The sequence below is a fragment of the Saccopteryx bilineata genome, chromosome 1 (genome assembly GCF_036850765.1).
Source record: "Saccopteryx bilineata isolate mSacBil1 chromosome 1, mSacBil1_pri_phased_curated, whole genome shotgun sequence".
NCBI classification, from domain to species: domain Eukaryota; kingdom Metazoa; phylum Chordata; class Mammalia; order Chiroptera; family Emballonuridae; genus Saccopteryx; species Saccopteryx bilineata.
Window position 1 is genome coordinate 365,755,349 of NC_089490.1, and position 20,074 is coordinate 365,775,422.

At 40.5% G+C, this 20,074-nt stretch overlaps 1 pseudogene; it reads left to right on the forward strand.

The window, feature by feature from the left end:
- The first annotated feature begins 9,392 nt into the window (after window positions 1-9,392).
- Window positions 9,393-15,172, forward strand: LOC136320704 (isoleucine--tRNA ligase, cytoplasmic-like; annotated as a pseudogene).
- The last annotated feature ends 4,902 nt before the right edge of the window (window positions 15,173-20,074 follow it).

Genomic DNA, 20,074 nt, shown 5'->3' on the forward strand with positions numbered 1-20,074 from the left:
GCTCCATTCTCTCTGTACCTGCCCCTTCCCTGGTCCCTTTAAGCCTTGGAGTGGAAACAGTGCTCCGTTGTTGCTTGTCTTAGGGTGCTATACCATGCGTTGTCACTTTCCTTTAAACCTGCTCACTAGTCCCCATGAAACACTCTTCATTTATCTCAGTTTGGGTGTTTACTCCTGATGCTTTTTGCACTCCTCATGCTTTTTGCCAGATCCACATGAGAAGAATTTTCAAGACAACGAAATCTGGGTTAATAGCAGTTCTGACTGGGAAGCAGTGCTTACATTTTACATTGCTCCCTAAATTAGTGTAAGAGACAGCATTCTCCCCATGACAAACAGATTTGAATGATTGGAATGAAGCGAAGCATATGGGGAGATGGATCAGAACAGAGATAGGTTTATTTTCATTTCTGACGGCCAGAGCTGCTACAGCCAAAGATGCTAGAGAAGAGCTTCGTGCCTTCTGCCTTTTCCTGGAGGATGCACCATGACTCCTACATGTAGCACCCAAAGAAGAATCATGCGGATGAGACCTTAGAGAAAAAACCATTACTGGCTTTGGACATAAACCAGTTCTGGGTGTACAGTCTTACCTTTCTTCCATTCTTCTGGCCACAGGTGGAAAGCTGTTCTGTGCTGAAAGGGTGAGCCTTTCTGGGATTGAGTGATGCCAGAGGACACTTCACTGTCCTATAAATTGGGAGATGTGTGCAGGAGCTGAGGTGAAAGCTGGCGACCAGGCAAGATTTATCAAGATACTGGAGAGATCTTGCAATTTCCTGTGCAGGGACTGTGGTCAAGTCAGAGATCAGAGCAGTTGGAGACGTGATCTCTCACCAAGATGTTTCTCATCATTTTCCCCCTTCCGCTCACATGTCAGCCACGCCCATCCTACCCCATCCGGTCATCCTGCCAGTGAGTAATCACTGTTGTGGAGCTCAGGTTGACAACTGTGAGCCTGAGAGCAATGTGAAACAATATGTTTGCATTGCTCTTTAACACTAAAGATGAAAGTATATCACAGAGTGATCGAAAGTTTATTGTGGCTTGAACCCACTTTTCTTGTTTGTTAGTTTTTATTATCATAGCAGTATCCATTCATGTGTATAATTTTCCCCCAAATGATAGAGAAGTGTGTACAAGGTGACTGTCTCCCTGAATCCCATTTTCCAGAGGCCAGCTATTCTAATTTTCTTTATTATTATAAGCTCTGAACCATAAACTTACAATTATATTTTTAATTTATCATCATTGGGAAGTGAATCCGTTGACTTCCTTTATAAAACATAAGTAGTTCTGCCTAACCAGGTAGTGGCACAGTGGATAGAGCATCAACATGCACACTGAGGACCCAGGTTCGAAACCCCAGGATTGCCAGCCTGAGTCATGTCAGAGACATGATTCCATGGTCGCTGCTTAAGCCCAAGGTTGCTGGCTTGAGCCCTAAGTCACTGGGTTGGCTGTAGCCTCTAATCAAGGCATATATGAGAAAGCAATCAATGAACAACTAAAGTGCTGCAACTACGAGTTGATTCTTCTGATCTCTCTTCCTTCCAGCCTGTCTTTGTTTCCATCTCTGTCTCTCACTCTCGCATGTGCACTAAAAACAAAACAAAAAACATAAAGAGTTCAGCACACTGAACACATTTTCTTCTTTTCTATTCCACTTCATATGATTAAAATAATTTTTTCATTTTGTGTAAATATTAAAAGTTTGTCTTATCATGTTTTTCTTTCATGTGCCTCATGCTACAGTTAAATTACTTGTTATTTTTAAAATGTCATTTGAATTAGAAAGTATTTCAGATATTCAAAAAAATTTCTCAATGGGTTCATGTGATAAAATGTCCTAGAATTATACACAATGAAAATATGTGCATGCAAAAATGTGTGTGATCTGAAAAAGTTGTGTAGTGTAGATACCTGTATCCTCCCCAGGTCCACTTCTTGATTTTGATAATGGACTAGGTTTGTGGAAGATGTCATCATTGGCAGAGGCTGGGTGATAGGCATAGAGGAACTCTGCACTAATTTTGCAACTCCTTGCAGGTCTATAATTAATTTGTAATGAAAACTGAAAGGCCAACTAAAAGGGCAGTTTGTTGGATTGGCTACCTGCATGGCTGTTGCAGTTATTAAGAATGAAGACAACGTTTATCCTGAACAGAAGTTTGTAAACCAGACACATAGGCCAGGGGAAAACATAATAAACATTCACAAAATCACCATTAATATTAAGCATATATTAAAACTTTGTCATATTTGCTTTGAATCTTTCTTTAAAATTGAACAAATAAAATTTTACAGATACAACTAAAGGCCCAACTTTCACTGAATGATCTCTTCAGAGCATCTGAAGTTGATATTCATTATTCTCTCACACATGAACCAGGATGTTGGAACAGTTTTGACCTACATCTTTAGAGATACTACATTTTGAAAGGAGTAAGAGATGACATGTAGAATTAGAGATCTGATAACTGGTTACCAACTCTTAAGCCAGGGGTTGGGAACCTGTGGCTCGCGAGCCAGATGTGACTCTTTTGATGGCTGCATCTGGCTCGCAGACAAATCTTTAATAAAAAAAATAATGTTAAAATAGCCTTTATTTATTTATTTATTTATTTATTTATTTATTTATTTATTACAGAGACAGAGAGTGAGTCAGAGAGAGGGATAGACAAGGACAGACAGATAGGAACTGAGAGAGATGAGAAGCATCAATCATCAGTTTTTCATTGGGACTCCTTAGTTGTTCACTGAGTGCTTTCTCATATGTGCCTTGACCGCTGGCCTTCAGCAGACCGAGTAACCCCTTGCTGGAGCCAGCGACCTTGGGTCCAAGCCAGTGAGCTTTTTGCTCAAACCAGATGAGCCCACACTCAAGCTAATCTCGGGGTCTCAAACCTGGGTCCTCCACATCCCAGTCTGACGCTTTATCCACTGCGCCACCGCCTGGTCAGGCAATATAACGTTAAAAATATAAAACATTCTCATGTATTACAATCCATTCATTTCCTACCGCTCATGTTCATAATTGCAGGTGGCTGGAGCCAATCACAGCTGTCCTCCCAGACAACACCAAATTTTTATTGGATAATGCGTAATGTACATGGGTCGTTGTATGGCTCTCACGTAATTACATTTTAAAATATGTAGCGTTCATGGCTCTCTCAGCCAAAAAGGTTCCCAACCTCTGTCTTAAACCATTGTCCATATCAAAGCTATAAACAATTAGAGTTGAATTTTTATGTGAGTCATAAAACATTGAGCTTAATTTAAAGATGAATCCTCTCTTCAGTTCCTTATGTGGCCTTTCACAGGCAAAAGACTGTTAGCCAAGAAGAGGGTGAATTCTTTTATTTTTCCCTCCAAATTTCTTCTTGTCCTTGTTCTACCTGCCTGTTGTTTCTAGATGCTGTTCCTGACACTGTCGAGTTGGGCATATTCCAGAGTCAGTGTCAAGAGAGCAGGATTTCCTTTTTTAGTTGTCCAGCTTGTGAAATTCACTGGCTATATCTGGACTTGACAGTATTATAGAGTTGTCTGCAACTCATTTTGTGAAAATTATGCCAACCTCCTAAAGCCTCTTAAAGGCCACAGCAGACATTGCTCATTGTTCACCACACTTCAGCCTATGATGCTTGTTAAGAGGGATCTAGCAACCATGACCATATATTTGGGGTTTCACAGAGAATTCATAAAATGTCCTCTATGGCCAAAGTCCATAAGTTTAGTACCTATGTTTTCTTCTATGTAATTTTTTGTTTCAGATCTTATGTTTAGATCTTTGATCCATTTTGAATTAATTTTTATTCACGGAGACGAGGTGTAGTCAAGTCTCATTCTTTTGCATATGGCTTTCCAATTTTCCCAGCACCATTTATTAAAGAGGCTTTCTTTTCTCCATTGTGTGTTTTTGGCTCCTTTGTCATAGATTTGTCCATATATATATATATGTGGTTTTATTTCTGGGCTCTTGATCTGTTCCATGGGTCTGTATGTTTCTCTGCCAATAGCATGCTGTTTTGTTCATTGTGGCTCTGTAGTATAATTTGAAGTCAGGTAGTGTGATATCTCTGACTTCATTCTTTTTCCATAGGGTTGCTTTAGCAGTTTGGGGTTTTTTATTGTTCCATACACACCTGGTGATTTTTTGTTCTATTTCTTTATTTTTTAAATTATTATTATTTTTTATTTTTATTTTTCTACAGAGACAGAGTCAGAGAGAGGGATAGATAGGGACAGACAGACAGGAACGAAGAGAGATGAGAAGCATCAATCATTAGTTTTTTGTTGCGACACCTTAGTTGTTCATTGATTGCTTTCTCATATGTGCCTTGACGGGGGGCTACAGCAGACCGAGTAACCCCTTGCTCAAGCCAGTGACCTTGGGTCCAAGCTGGTGAGCTTTGCTCAAATCAGATGAGCCCGCGCTCGAGCTGGCGACCTCAGGATCTCGAACCTGGGTCCTCCACATCCCAGTCTGAAGCTCTATCCCAGGGGTCGGGAATCTTTTTGGCTGAGAGAGCCATGAATGTCACATATTTTAAAATGTAATTCCGTGAGAGCCATACAACGACCCCTGTACATTAGGCATTATCCAATAAAAATTTGATGTTGTTCCGGAGGACAGCTGTGATTGGCTCTAGCCACCTGCAGCCATGAACTTGAGCAATAGGAAATGAATGGATTGTAATACATGAGAATGTTTTATATTTTTAATGTTATTATTCTTTTTATTAAAGATTTGTCTGTGAGCCAGATGCAGCCATCAAAAGAGCCACATCTGGCTCGTAAGCCATAGGTTCCCAACTCCTGCTCTATCTACTGCGCCACCACCTGGTCAGGTTGTTTTATTTCTTTAAAATATGACATTGGAATTTTGATGGGGATTGCATTAAATTTGTATATTGCTTTGGGTAATATGGCCATTTTAACTAACTTGTTTCTTCCAATTCATGAACATAGAATATTTTTCCATTTCATTGTGCCTTTTTAAATTACTTTCAGTAATGCTTTGTAGTTTTCAGCATATAAGCTCTTCACCATTTTTGTTATGTTTATTCCTAGGTATTTTATTTTATTTTTTTGTTGCAATTGTAAAAGGAATTGTTTGAGTTCATTTTCCAAAGTTTCATCATTGGTGTAAAGGAAAGCAATAGACTTTTGTATACTGATTTTGTGTCCTGTGACTTTACTGGTTTATGGTTTCTAATAGTTTTTTGGTGGAGTCTTTGGGGTTTTCTATAAACAAAATCATGTCATCCACAAAAAATGATACCTTTACTTCTTTTCTGATATGAATGCCTTTTATTTCTTTCTCTTGCCTGATTATCCTGGCTGAAAATTCTAGAACTGTGTTGAATAAGAGTGGAGAGAGTGGGCAACCTTATCTTGTCCCTGATTTTAGAGGAAAAACCTTCAGTTTTTTCATCATTTAGTCTAATATTGGGTGATGGTTTGTCATATATGGCCCTTCCATAGATGGAAAGGAAAGTTGAGGTAATTTCCTTCTATTCTATCTTTATTGAGTGTTTTAAACATAAAAGGATGTTCTATCTTATCAAATGCCTTTTCTGCATCTATTGATAGGATCATATGCTTTTTGTCCTTTATTTTGTTGATGTCATGTATTACAGTGATTGATTTACATATGTTGAACCATCCTTGTGTTCCTGGACTGAATGAATCCCACTTGATCATGATGTATTATTTTTTAATGCATTGTTGTATTTGATTTGCTAGTATTTTGTTTAGGATTTTTGCATCTGTATTCATTAGAAATATTGGTCTGTAGTTTTCTTTTTTTTTTTTTTATTCTTGCCAGATTTTGGTATGAGGGTTATGTTGACCTCATAAAATGTGTTACGGTGTATTGCCTTATATTCTCTTTTTTGGAAGACTTTGAGAAAGTATAGGTACCAAATCTTCTTTGAATGTTTGGTATAATTTACTAGTGTAGCCATCTGGTCCTGACTTTAATATTCTGGGAGTTTTTGGTAGTTTTTTTTTATTTCCTCCCTGCTTATGGGTCTATTTCAGTTTTCTACTTCTTTGTGATTCAGTCTAGGAAGATTGCATAGTTCTAGGAACTTATTAATTTCTTCTAGTTGTTAAATTTGGAGACATATATCCTTTCATAGTATTATTGTATGCTCTTTGTATATCTATGATGTCTGTGGTAATTTCTTTTCTTTCATTTCATATTTTATTTATATGAGTCATTCTCTTTTTCATTAGTGAATCTAGCCAGTGGTTTCTCAATTTTATTGATCTTTTAAAAGAACCAGCTCTTTGTTGTATTAATATTTTCTATAACTTTTTTGTTCTGTATTTCATTGAGTTTTGCTCTAATTTTTACTATTTCCTTTTTTCTGCTGACTTTGAGTTGCCTTTGTTCTTCTTTTTCTAGTTCCTTAAGATATGATGTCAGGTTGTTTTACTTGGGATCTCTCTTATTTCTTGGTTTAAGCCTGTAATGATATAAACTTCCTTCTTATTACTGCTTTCGTTGCATCCCAGAAGTTTTGGTATGTCATGTTGTCATTGTCATTTGTCAGTTATATCTTTTGATTTCTGCTTACATTTCTTCTTTGACCCAGTCATTTTTTAGAATTGTGTTGTTTAATTTCCACATTTTTGTGACTTTCTTTGCTTCCTTTTTGCAGTTGAATTCTCATTTCAAAGCCTTATGGTCAGAGAATATGCTTAGTATGATTTCAATCTTCTTGAATTTGTTGATATTCGTTTTTTGGCCCAACATATGGTCTATCCTTGAAAATGTTTTATGCACACCTGAAAAAAAATATAATCTCATGTTATGGGATGAAATTTTCTGTAAATGTCTATTGTGTTTGTTTGGTCCAGTATGTCACTGAAGGCCAATATTTTTTCATTGATTTCTGTTTGGGTGATCTATTTCAAGCCATCAACGCTGTGTTGTGATCTCTAACTATGGTTGTGTTTTTGTCTGTTTCTATATTTAGATCTTTTATTAAATATCTCATATATTTTTGCGCTTTTTCATTCAGTGCCTATACATTAAGAAGTGTTATTTGTTCTTGATATCATGTCCCCTTTATCATTAAGAAATGTCTATATTTGTCTCTTGTTACCCCTGTCATCTTGAAGATAGAATTGTCAGCTATTAGTATGGCTACTCTTGCTTTTCTTTGGGTATTATTTGTTTGGATAATCATTTTCTAATCTTTCATTCTGAATCTACCTTTGTCCTTGCAGCTTAGACGTGTCTCTTGAAGGCAACATATGGTTGAGTCTTGCTTTTTGATTCAATCTGCTACTCTATGCCTCTTTATTGATGAGTTCAGTCCACTTACATTTAGGGTAATTATCGACATATGAGGATTTCCTATAGCCATTGTGTGTTTTGTTTTCTGGTAGCTCTGTGTCTCCTTTGGTTCTTGTCTATTGTTTTTCTGTCAGTGTTTTTGTTTGGTGGTATTTCATACTTCTTTCCTGTTTCTTCTTTTTTTAAGCTATGTCATTCAGTATTGTTTTTTTTGTGGGTAGTTAAAATTAGCTTATTAAGAGAAAATTTTTATATATACAAGCAGCCTTTGACTTATGAGTGCTACTGCACTACATCTCCCTGTGCTACTTAGATCTTTATCTTTTCCCCTTTTATATTATTATTGTCCCAGATTATCCTTGTTTATAATGTAAACTTGTTGGAGATTTTACTTTTAGTTTGTTTTGTTTTATACTTTGTATCCAGTGGAATAACCCCTCTGAGTATCTCCTGCAGTAGAGGTTTTTTGGTGATAAATTTACTCAGCTCCTTTATGATTGAAAAAGTTTTTATTTCTCCTTCATATTTGAAGGATAACTGATGGATGTAATATTTTGGCTGGTAATTCCTCTATTTCAGTACTTTGATTCTTTGTGTCTACTCTCTTTTAGCTTATAGAGTTTTTTTTCTGAGAAGTCTGATGATAATCTAATGGGCCTTCCTTTATATGTTATATCTTTTTGTGTGTGTGTGTGACAGAGACAGAGAAAGAAACAGAGAGAGAGAGAGGGACAGATAGTGACAGACAGACAGAAAGGGAGAGATGAGAAGCACCAATAATTCTTCATTGCGGCTCTTTGTTGCAGCTCCTTAGTTGTTCATTGATAGCTTTCTCATATGTGCCTTGACCGGGTAGCTATAGCAGAGTGAGCGACCCCTTGCTCAAGCCAGGAACCTTGGGCTCAAGCCAGTGACCTTGGGCTTCAAGCCAGCGACCTTTGGGCTCAAGCCAGCAACCATGGGGTCATGTCTATGATCCCACACTCAAGCCAGAAACCCCGTGCTCAAGCTGCTGAGCCAATGCTCATGCCAGATGAGCCTGAGCTCAAACCGGCGTCCTCAGGGTTTTGAACCTGGTCCTCTGTGTCCCAGTTCAACTCTCTTTCCACTGCGTCACTGCCTGGTCAGGGTATATGTTATATTCTTCTTTACCCTAGCTGCCTTTGGATTCTTTCTTTGTCATTAATATTTTGACAGTTTTATTACAATGAGCCTTGGAATAAGTCTGTTTGGGTTGAGCTAACTCAATGTTCTGTTTGCTTTTTGGATTCAAGGATCTAACTCCATATGCTTGGGAAGTTTTCATCAATTATGTGTTTGAATAGGCTTTTCATTCCCTTTTCCCTCTCTTCTTCTTATGATATACCCACTGTTCTTATATTGCTCTTTTTGAGGGAGTCAGACAGTTGTTGCAGGGCACTATAATTTTTTAAAAAAATTCTTGAGTCTCTTCTTCTTTCTGTAGCATCTCTGGCTGCTGTCTTCGATGTCACTGATTCTCTTTTCTATCTGGCCTGTTTCATTAGCTAACCTAGCCACCTCATTTTTAATTCATGTATTGAGTTCTTTATCTCTGGTTTCAAAGTTTCAGTCTTCTTGGTGAAGTACTTGTTTTGTTCATTAATTTGTTTTATAGCTCATTAAATTGGCTATCAGTTTTTCCTTGCATCTCACTGAATATTTCAGAACTTCAGTTTTGAATTTTCTATCATTATATTCCAAGATTTCCATGTGATTAAGATTGCTCTCTGGTGATTTTTTATTTTTTTTCTGAACTACTTTTCTTTCTTATGTAGCCATGGTATTAGTTTTCTTTTTCCTTGATGGTATTTGAGAGTGGTATTGTTAAGAAATCAAACAAAAACAATTACAAAAAAAGTAAAAAAATAGAAATAAAAGTACAATAAAATAAGGATTAAAAAAATTAAAAATAATAAAAAGCAAAAGAGAAAAAACACAAACAGAAAAGAACAGAAACCAAAACCCAATAATAAAAAATAAACCAACATCACCCTGGTCTGGCTGTGATGTGCACATGCTCCTTCTCAGGTGAGCCAGCTCAGGGTCCCTCAGCAACAAAATGGTTCAACAAATTCCTGAAAACATCAATATTCAAGCTGAAGAGTAGAAACTATTGTAGTTCTGGTTTAAATTTAATTGTTTTCAAGAGTGCTTAAAGGCCCTGGCCGGTTGGCTCAGCGGTAGAGTGTCGGCCTAGCGTGCGGAGGACCCGGGTTCGATTCCCGGCCAGGGCATACAGGAGAAGCGCCCATTTGCTTCTCCACCCCTCCGCCGCACCTTTCTCTCTGTCTCTCTCTTCCCCTCCCGCAGCCAAGGCCCCATTGGAGCAAAGATGGCCCGGGCGCTGGGGATGGCTCTGTGGCCTCTGCCCCAGGCGCTAGAGTGGCTCTGGTCGCAACATGGCGACGCCCAGGATGGGCAGAGCATCGCCCCCTGGTGGGCAGAGCATCGCCCCATGGTGGGCGTGCCGGGTGGATCCTGGTCGGGCGCATGCAGGAGTCTGTCTGACTGTCTCTCCCTGTTTCCAGCTTCAGAAAAAAAAAAAAAAAAAAAAAAAAAAAAAGAGTGCTTAAAGCAGTATAAATATAGGCCAATATTTACTTTCTACAGTGGGCCTCCTTTTGCAACTGGACTGCCTCACTACCTCACTGTGGACATATACTTGCAGGAACAATTAAAGATATAGCTACAAGATAAATTCACCAAAGTAGGTTTCATGTTGACAGAAGATTTGGGTGGGATTGTCATAGCTTACCTGTGGAATATGAAATTGATATGATACTGGTAATCAGAAGATCAGAGGATATTGCCAAAATAGGGATTGTAAGATATAACTATCAGTGCTAGGCAATGGTGATGATATATGCTAATGAGTCAAAGTGTACTGTTACCAGACTTGGCCTATAGATTGACTGTGACAAGAACTATAAAACTATGTATCCACAATTCATGGAATCTGTCTGGTGAGTCTCCAAAACAACATTTTGATAAGGCTTTGATTATAGAGGTATGAAAATCATGCTATTTTCCACTGCATCTAACACTCCTGTCCCAACTTTGAATCTCACAAGAATTACATGAATATTCCAGATTCTTCAATATTTGTAACCTTCCCTTTGGAGGAAGATGAAAATACATCTTTGGTTGCTTGGGAAACTACTCTTGGAACTCTACCTAGTAACCTTGCCCTCTGTGTTAATCCAGATATGCAATATGTAAAGATTAAAGATGTTGTAAGAGGAAAATCACTCATTTTAATGAAAGCCAGATTATCAGCCCTCTATAAATTAGAGAGTGACTATGAGAACCTTGAAAGATTTCCTGGTGCCTATCTCAAAGGCAAGAAATATAGGCCCCTGTTTTACTATGTTGTGAAGTGTTATGAGAATGGTACTTTTATTGTGCTTTTTGACAACTATGTAAGGGAGGAGGAAGGCACTGGGGTTGTACATCCAGCTTCTTACTTTGGTGCTAATGACTGTCGGGCCTGTATAGACTTCAACATCATTGAGAAAGACTCTCTGCCTGTTTTTCCTGTGGATGCTTTCAGCTGTTTCATAGTAGAAGTGACAGATCTCAGCCCTGGTTGGTTGGCTCAGTGGTAGAGTGACATACCAGCATGTGGAAATCCTGGGTTTGATTCCCAGTCAGGGCACACAAGAGAAGTGACCATCTGCTTCTCTACCTATCCACCTCTCCCCCTCCCTTCTCTCTCTCTCTTTCTCTCACTTTCTCTCTCTTTCTCTCTCTCACCCTCTCACAGCCCTGACTCAAATGGTTTGAGCAGGTTGGCCCTGGGCACTGAGGATGGCTCCATGGCCTCCCCTCAAGCACTGAAATGGCTTGGTTGCTGAGCAGTGGAGCAACTGCCCCAGATGGGCAGAGCATTGCCCTGTAGGCTACTGAGGGGTGAATCCTGGTTGGGGCACATGCAGGAGTCTGCCTCTCTGCCCCCTACCTCTCACTTAATAATTAAATAAAGAGAAGAAGTAACAGATCTTATAGGGCATTATGTAGAGGATGCTGACAGAAAATTCATTGGGACCCTGAAGGAACAGGCCAACTTCTTGTTGCTAGCACCTTCACTCATAGCTATGCCTTCATTTACAAAGCAGTACCTAGCTGGTTTGTTCAGGTTGAACACATGGTAGACTAGCTGCTGAGAAACAATGATCTGTATTACTGGGTCCCATATTTTGTATGAGAAAAGCAATTTGGAAATTGGCTGAAGCAATTTCCAGAAACAGATACTGGGCCACCACTCTCATACTGGAGTCAACAAGGACTTCAGGAAGATAGTATTCTTTGGGTCAATGGCAGAGCATGAAGAACTGTCAGGAACAAAGGTCTCAAATCTCCACAGAGAGAATATTGACCATCTGAACATTCCTTCATGCTGTGGGAAGGGTTTACTGCATTGCATCTCTGAAGTGTTTTTTGTTTTTGTTTTTGGTTGTTTTTTTTTGTGTGTGTGTGTGGCAGAGACAGAGAGAGAGAGTTAGAGAGAGGGACAGATAGGGACAGACAGACAGGAACGGAGAGAGATGAGAAACATCAATTCTTTATTACGGCTCCTTAGTTGTTCATTGATTGATTTTTCATATGTGCCTTGACCGGGGGCTACAGCAGACTGAGTGACTCCTTGCTCGAGCCAGCAACCTTGAGCTCAAGCTGGTGAGCCTTGCTCAAATCAGATGAGCCTGTGCTAAAGCTGGCAACCTCGGGGTCTCAAACTTGGGTCCTCTGCATCCTAGTCCGATGCTCTATCTACTACGCCACTGCCTGGTCAGGCATCTCTGAAGTGTTTGACTGTTGGTTTGAGAGTGTCAGCATGCCCTATGCTCAAGTTCATTATCCATTTGAAAATAAGAAGGAGTTTGAAGATGCATTTCCTGCAGACTTCATTGCCTTCATTGATCAATTGCCTTTGATCAAAGGCATTGATCAAACCAGGGGATGGTTTTATACCCTGCTGGTGCTGGCCACATCTCTCTTTGGACAGCCACTTTTTAAGAATGTGGTTGTGAATAGACTTGTCCTTGTGAGTGATGGCCAAAAAATGAGCAAATGAAAAAAGAATTATCCAGATCCACTTTCATCATCCATATATATGGTGCTGATGCCTTCAGATTATATCTGATTAACTCCCCTCTGGTGAGAGCCGAAAACCTCCACTTTAAAGAGGACAGTGTGTGCAATGTCCTGAAGGATGTGTTATTCTCTTGGTACAATGCCTATTGATTCTTAATCCAGAATGTCCTAAGGCTGCAAAAGGAGGAAGAAATGGAATTTATCTACAGTAAAAACAGTTTAAGAAAGTGCCAACATCACAAACTGGTGGATCCTGTCCTTCATGCAGTCAATCATTTTGCTCTTTATGACCAAAATGGCAGCTTTTAGGCTCTATACTGTGGTGCCTCACCTGGTCAAGTTTGTTGATATTCTGACCAATTGGTATGTCAGAACTAACTGCAAAAGATTAAAGAGTGAAAACAGGATGGAGGATTGTATTATGGCCCTGGACACCTTGTTTCGTGTTCTGCTTTCTCTGTAGAAACTTACTGCCCTCTATACAGCTTTTCTTACTGAATTGATGTACTAGAATTATAAGATGCTGATTGACCCTGTTTCTGTCCAGGACAAGGATACACTCAGCACCCACCACCTCATGCTGCCCCATGCTCAAGAGGAATGGATTGACAAGAAAACCGAGAGTGCACCATTTCGAATGTAGTCTGCAGTTGAACCTGGGCAAGTGATTGGAGACTGCAAAACTATTTGAATGAAGTATATTTTCAAGGAAATTGTGGTTATCCATCAAGATCCAGAAGCTCTTAATGTTATTAGGTCTCTGGAAATGTATATCATTGAGGAATTTAATGTTCATAAAGTTACACTATCTGCAGACAAGAACAAGTCTGATAGTTTTGGCCTAAGAACAGAACCAGATCACCTGAACCTTGGGAAGCATCTGAAAGGAGCCTTCCAGGCAGTGATGACATCCATCAAGCAGCTGAGTGGTGAGAAGCCAGAGAGGCTCCAAAAGACTGGGACCATTGTTGTGGGAGGGCATGAGTGGCATGAAAAAGCCAGTTGCCTCATGTATACCATTTATTTATTTATTTATTTATTTATTTATTTATTTATTTATTTATTGTATTTTTCTGAAGTTGGAAACGGGGAGGCAGTCAGACAGACTCCCGCATGCGTCCAACTGGGATCCACCCGGCATGCCCCCCAGGGGGCGATGCTCTGCCCATCTGGGGCGTTGCTCTGTTGCAACCAGAGCCATTCTAGCACCTGAGACAGAAGCCATGGAGCCATTCCCAGCGCCTGGGCCAACTTTCCTCTAATAGAGCCTTGGCTGTGGGAGGGGAAGAGAGAGACAGAGAGGAAGGAGAGGGGGAGGGGTGGAGAAGCAGATGGACGCTTCTCCTGTGTGCCCTGGCCGGGAATCAAACCCAGGGCTCCTGCATGCCAGGCCGACCCTCTACCACTAAGCCAACCGGCAAGGGTCCTCATGTATACCTTTGTTCAAGCTACAGGTGGGACAGTGAAGTTTGAAGTACATTCAGATGCTCAGGCTTTGGTTTTCTTAGATGTCACCCTTGGCCAGTCAATGGTGGATCAAAGAGTGGCTCTAGAAGTCATCAATTGCATGAAGAAACTTTGCAAAAAGTGCAACCTGGTTCCAACTGATGGAATAACAGTTTATTACAAAGCAAAGACTGAAGAAAAGTATTTGAGTACCATTCTTCAAAGCCACATGGAGTTCATATTTGCTGCCATAAAGGCTGTCTTTTAACCATATCCAGTTCCTGCATCAGATGCAATCCTTATTCAAGAAAAAATGCAATAAAGGTATCTGACCTTGAAATTACACTCACTGAAGGATCATACAAGCCTGGCTCTGCTTGTATAGATGTCCATCTTGACTTTGTGCAAATGGGACCTCGCAGGTTGGCTCGTGGATGAAGGTCGACCTGGCATATGGATGTCTCCGGTTCAATTCCCAGTCAGGGCACACAAGAGGAGCAACCATCAGCTTCTCTCTCCCTTTATCTCTCCCTTCTCTGTCTCTTCCCCTCTCTCAGCCAGTGGCTTCATTGGTTTGAGCATTGCTCTGGGCCCTGAGGATGGCTCTGTTGGTCCTAGCACATCAGCCTTAGGTGCTGAGGATAGCTCAGTTGATTTGAGCATTGTCCCTAAATGGGGGTTGCTGGGTGGATCCTATTCAGGGTGCATGCAGTAGTCTGTCTCACTATCTCCCATTCTCTCACTTAAAAACAAACAAACAAAAAACATTTGTGCCAATGGCAGTGAGCAAGGTGGAGTATTGCTTCTGGAAAACCCAAAAGGCAATTATAGGTTAGACCTTTTAAAGTTAAAGAGTGCTGTTACAGGCATTTTTGGTGTGAAAAATACAGAGCAGGCAGTCTTCCATGGTGAAACAGAAATACAAAACCAAACTGAACTGACTTACAGAATTGTAGTGAAAAAAACACCATGCGTGACTGCAGGATCAGTTCCCTCTCTGATCAACAATCCTAGTACTCTTCTCTGTCAATATATCATCCTACAGCCCCTGAATACAAACCCACAAGAGTGCCTAGTGGGGACAGTGGGCACTCTCTTGCTTGAAAACCATTTGGGCAGAATGGACTCACTTACGAAGGTCTTCTGTATGAAGGAGCAGAGGTGTTTGGCCTTCACAGAAGGAAGCTAAAGCTGTTTCTGAATAAGACACAAATGGATGAAATTGTAAAAGAAATCCCCATGAAGACTCTGAACACAAAGACTGTGTGTGTTTCTGTATTTCCAACAGTGACTGACTTCTAACATTCTGTTATCAGTGTGGTTCAGTCAATGTTTCCCTGACATGTATTTGTCCCTACACACACACACACACACACACACACAGACAGACACACACAGACAGACACACACACAGACACACACACAGACACACAGACACACACAGACAGACACACACACAGACACACAGACACACACACACACAGACACACACACACAGACAGACACACACAGACAGACACACACACAGACACACACACAGACACACACAGACACACAGACACACACACACACAGACACACACACACAGACAGACACACACACAGACAGACACACACAGACAGACACACACACACACACAGACACACACAGACAGACACACACACAGACACACAGACACACACACACAGACACACACACACAGACACACACACAGACACACACACACACAGACACACACACACAGACACACACACACAGACAGACACACACACACACAGACACACACACACACACACACGTATTAAAGATATTTCTTTCAGGTACATATATAATATGTTTCTTTTGGTCTAAAAATGAAGAGAGATTGATTCTTCGAGTGTATTGAGACCTCAGAGCAATAGTCACAGTTAACCTTAGACACCTATGCAGTCCTGTTGGGAGAAGGGTACGTTGTTACCTCAGCACTACAGAGTTTATTTTTTTACTTGAATTCTTAAGTATAGAATGTATAAGTGATTACAATACCATAATATATATTATTCTATGATCTTTTAAAACTTATTTAAGATCTTGAAGGAAAGAATAATTACATGAACTTTTCTGGGTAATTTGATGGAATATTTTATTTCATTAAAGCAAAGAAACCCCACATAAATAAATAGACTATTTTTCTCTCAAATATAAAACAAACATCCACCAGAGAAGTAAAAATAAAAAATAGAAAATTAAGAAAAATAAAATTTTAATAGAAAAAAAGAGAAAAACAAAAACTGTTAGTTCCAAGAGGTTTTTCTGTTTGTTTGTTTTTTTCCCAGTAGGAATCCTTGCCACTGGATTACAAGTTTCAGCTCTGAAGTTCCTGGGCTGGCCCGTGCTGAGATGTTACTGTTGTAACGATGTAGGCAAGGCGGCAGTCCTGATGGTGGGTGGGATGTGTTAAGAGGGCTTTATCGCTTTAGCAGTGGTGATCTCAGGCCTCTGGGTGCTCCTCTCCACATCTCAACAGGCCAGGGGACCAGACACAGTACTTCTGTTCTCAGGGGAAAGAGTGGCCCTGTAGACCTCGCTCTTGGGTATGTCTCTGCCACTCTCCATTCCCAGGAGGGGGGAGGTGGGAACTGGGACGTGTGGGGCCGCACTTTGGTTTCCCTTGTCTCTGCCCCCAGTGTGGGGCCGCACTCTGGTTTCCCTGTCTCGGCCCCAGTGTGGGCTGCTGGCAGACTCCTCGTTCTGCCGCCGCTTTGGCTAGCTTTCTCCCCAACTGCTCCCCAATCTCTCCACGCTCCCCACAGAAAGAGACCCAGTCACTTTGGGGTTCTCTCCTTTTTTTGGAGCCCTACGGCCAGTGTGTCTTATCTCCTTCCCCTGCTTCTCAACCCCTTTAGACCATGCCCCGTGTGGAACCTTCTTGGCAAACCTGTGAGCCCAGCTGGGCTTCTTTCACTGTTAGAGCTGCTCAATTTGTTCACATTCAAGGGGGAAAGATCAAGGGTATCTTTCACATTGCCATTCCTCTGACGTCATCCAGAACAAATTTATATACTGATTTATCTATTTAATTTTTATATTATTAATTTCCAGAAGTTCTACTTGATATTTTGTTTTTAAATTTGTTTGGTCATGGTTTAGTCTCTTGATGCTGGCTCACATGATCAGTTCTCTCTTTTATGTCTTTAACCGTATTAAGCATGGCAATATTATAATTCTCTGTTAATTCCACTACTGACATCTGCATATATTTGATTTTACAGTCTTGTTTTTACCCCTTCTTCTTTTCCAAGAGTGAGGAGGGAAGATCAACAGTTTCCTACGTGTGCCCTGACTGGGATCCACCTCGTCTGAGGCTAGGCTCCACACCGAGCTTTTTTCAGTGCCTGAGGCGGAGGCTCCGGAGGCTCCATGGAGCCATCCTCAGCACCCCGGCTGGGCCAATACACTTAACCATGGCTGTGGGAGGGAAAGAGAGAAAGAGAGAGAGAAGGGGAGGTGGATGTGTGGAGAAGCAGACGGTTGCTTCTCCTGTGTGCCCTGACTGGGAATCAAACCCAGAACATTTACATACAGAGCCAGTGGTTCAGGGCCTATGGTGTTTTGTTTTTTTATCACTCTCATATGGTGCCTTGTTTCTTTGTGTGTTTGTGACTTTTGGCTATGAACTGCTCCCTTTCCTTGGAACTTTATTTGTGGGAGTATTCGAGGCCTAAATACAGCTGGGTTCCTCCAGAGACGATTTGTGTTTCCTTTCGCTAAATGGCTGAAGGAACTTCCCAGCATGGTTTTCATCTCCCAGACACCATATCTGTCATCATCATTATTATTTTTTTTACAGAGACAGAGAAAGAGTCAGAGAGAGGGATAGATAGGGACAGAGGGACAGACAGACAGGAACGGAGAGAGATGAGAAACATCAATCATTAGTTTTTTGTTGCGACACCTTAGTTGTTCATTGATTGCTTTCTCATATGTGCCTTGACCGTGGGACTATAGCAGACCCAGTAATCCCTTGCTCAAGCCAGAGACCGTGGGTCCAAGCTGGTGAGCTTTGCTCAAACCAGATGAGCCCACACTCAAGCTGGCGACCTCGGGGTCTCAAACCTGGGTCCTCCACATCCCAGTCCAATGCTCTATCCACTGTGCCACCACCTGGTCAGGCTCATTTTTAGTTATAGGGAAACCACAGGTTTTGTGAACTTGGAGCACAGTGTGATACCAACTTATGGCTATGAATTCTCAAAGGAGAATTTCTCTTCACCCATAGCCAAGCTTGAACAAGTAATTTCTTGAAGTTATTATTATTATTATTTTTTACTAATGATAATTTCACTAAAGAATTAGTCTTTTTAGGTCGTAACTTCAAATGGAGCTCTCTTGTTAGAATTTTCACCTTTGGTCGGGTTGTTCTAAAACTCTGTCTTCTACCCTTGCCAGATCATGCAGGGCTTGTAGCCATAATAGGAAATATGTATCTCTTCTAAGAGCAAAGGGGATCTGGTAAGGAATTTGATCACGTAGGAACCTGATTATCTTTATGCTTCAGAATTGTCCCAGGGTCTGCTGAGCAGATAGTACATGGAGTATAGCTAAAAATATCAATGTCTCGTTATCCTTGTATCTACATAGGAACGATTGCATGAATACTTTGATATATGCACCCAAAATTTTCAACTATTTATGGTGTTTTGTAATAGGTAGTATATATTCAATTTGATAATTATTAATTGTGGGCCTGTTTGGCCTCACTTTCTCAGCTGCAAAATGAGATGCTTTTTAAATTTTTGAGGATTCTAAAACTAAGAAAGCCCTGGTGCCTGAGACGGCCTCTCTCCTTCATTGCTCGTTTTCTCCCTTGGGTCTGTTTTGTACCAGAGAGAGTGATCCCTGGGGGACTCTCACTGATCAGGTCCTTAATGGTTCAGAGGCTCCCAGTTCCATCACTGTGATACAGTGATCAGTCTAGGTCTCTCTCCATGGCCCAAAAACTTGTGTTATAAATTCTTCCCATTTTAATTGAGAATCTAAGGCAATGCCACTTAGAAAGTCTCCATATAGAACAGTTTTGTTTGTGGAGTGACTGTGAAGTGGGTGTGTTTATTGTTTCTGTATGGAGCTGATATTATTACATGAACTTGCACAGATCTGTTTTTGAGAGTGTGCTGCTCACTCCTCTGTCTGGACCTCTTATCCTTCCACTCCATGTGGCCATGACCAGCAGCTGAAAGCCCAGCTGATGCAATGAAAGCAGAAGAAAGGGAGCATGCTATTGATGTCATTTGACCTCTGGATCCCACTGTGCTTGAAGCCAGCCTGTTTGGCAGACTCAGTTATTTGAACCAATAATATTTCATTTCTATTGAAATTAATTTAATTTGGACCTTACCTTTTCTCACACAGCCACAAATATATTGATATGAAACCATTTATCACCTAGTATCTTAAACATCTCTGCATATACTCTCTCCCCTTGCCCTGTGCACATTTTGAGAATAATGAAAGTGACTATATGTCTCAATGCCTAGAATAATGTCTAGCCCAATGATCAGCAAATTTTTTTTTTTAGTGCACACTTTGTGTCTACAAACATGAGTGAATTAATGATTGAATAGATGACGTGGAGATTGTGGGACGGGAAGTCATTCTGGGCAAAGAACTTTTAGAGCAGGGGTCCCCAAACTTTTTACACAGGGGGCCAGTTCACTGTCCCTCAGACCGTTGGAGGGCCGGACTATAAAAAAAAAACTATGAACAAATCCCTATGCACACTGCACATATCTTATTTTAAAGTAAAAAAAACGGGAACAATTACAATATTTAAAATAAAGAACAAATAAATTTATTTATTTTTTATTTTTGCTCATTACAACCATTGTTCTTCCATTTTATTTCCTTAGTTACAACTGTAATTTTATTTATTTTATTTTATTTTTTTAGAATTTTATTTTTTTAATGGGGTGACATCAATAAATCAGGATACATATATTCAAAGATAACAAGTCCAGGTTATCTTGTCGTTCACTTATGTTGCATACCCATCACCCAAAGTCAGATTGTCCTCTGTCACCTTCTAGTTTTCTTTGTGCCCCTCCCCCTCCCCCTCTCCCTCTCCCTCTCTCCCCTCCCCCCGTAACCACCACACTCTTATCAATGTCTCTTAGTTTTACTTTTATGTCCCACCTGCATATGGAATAATGCAGTTCCTGGTTTTTT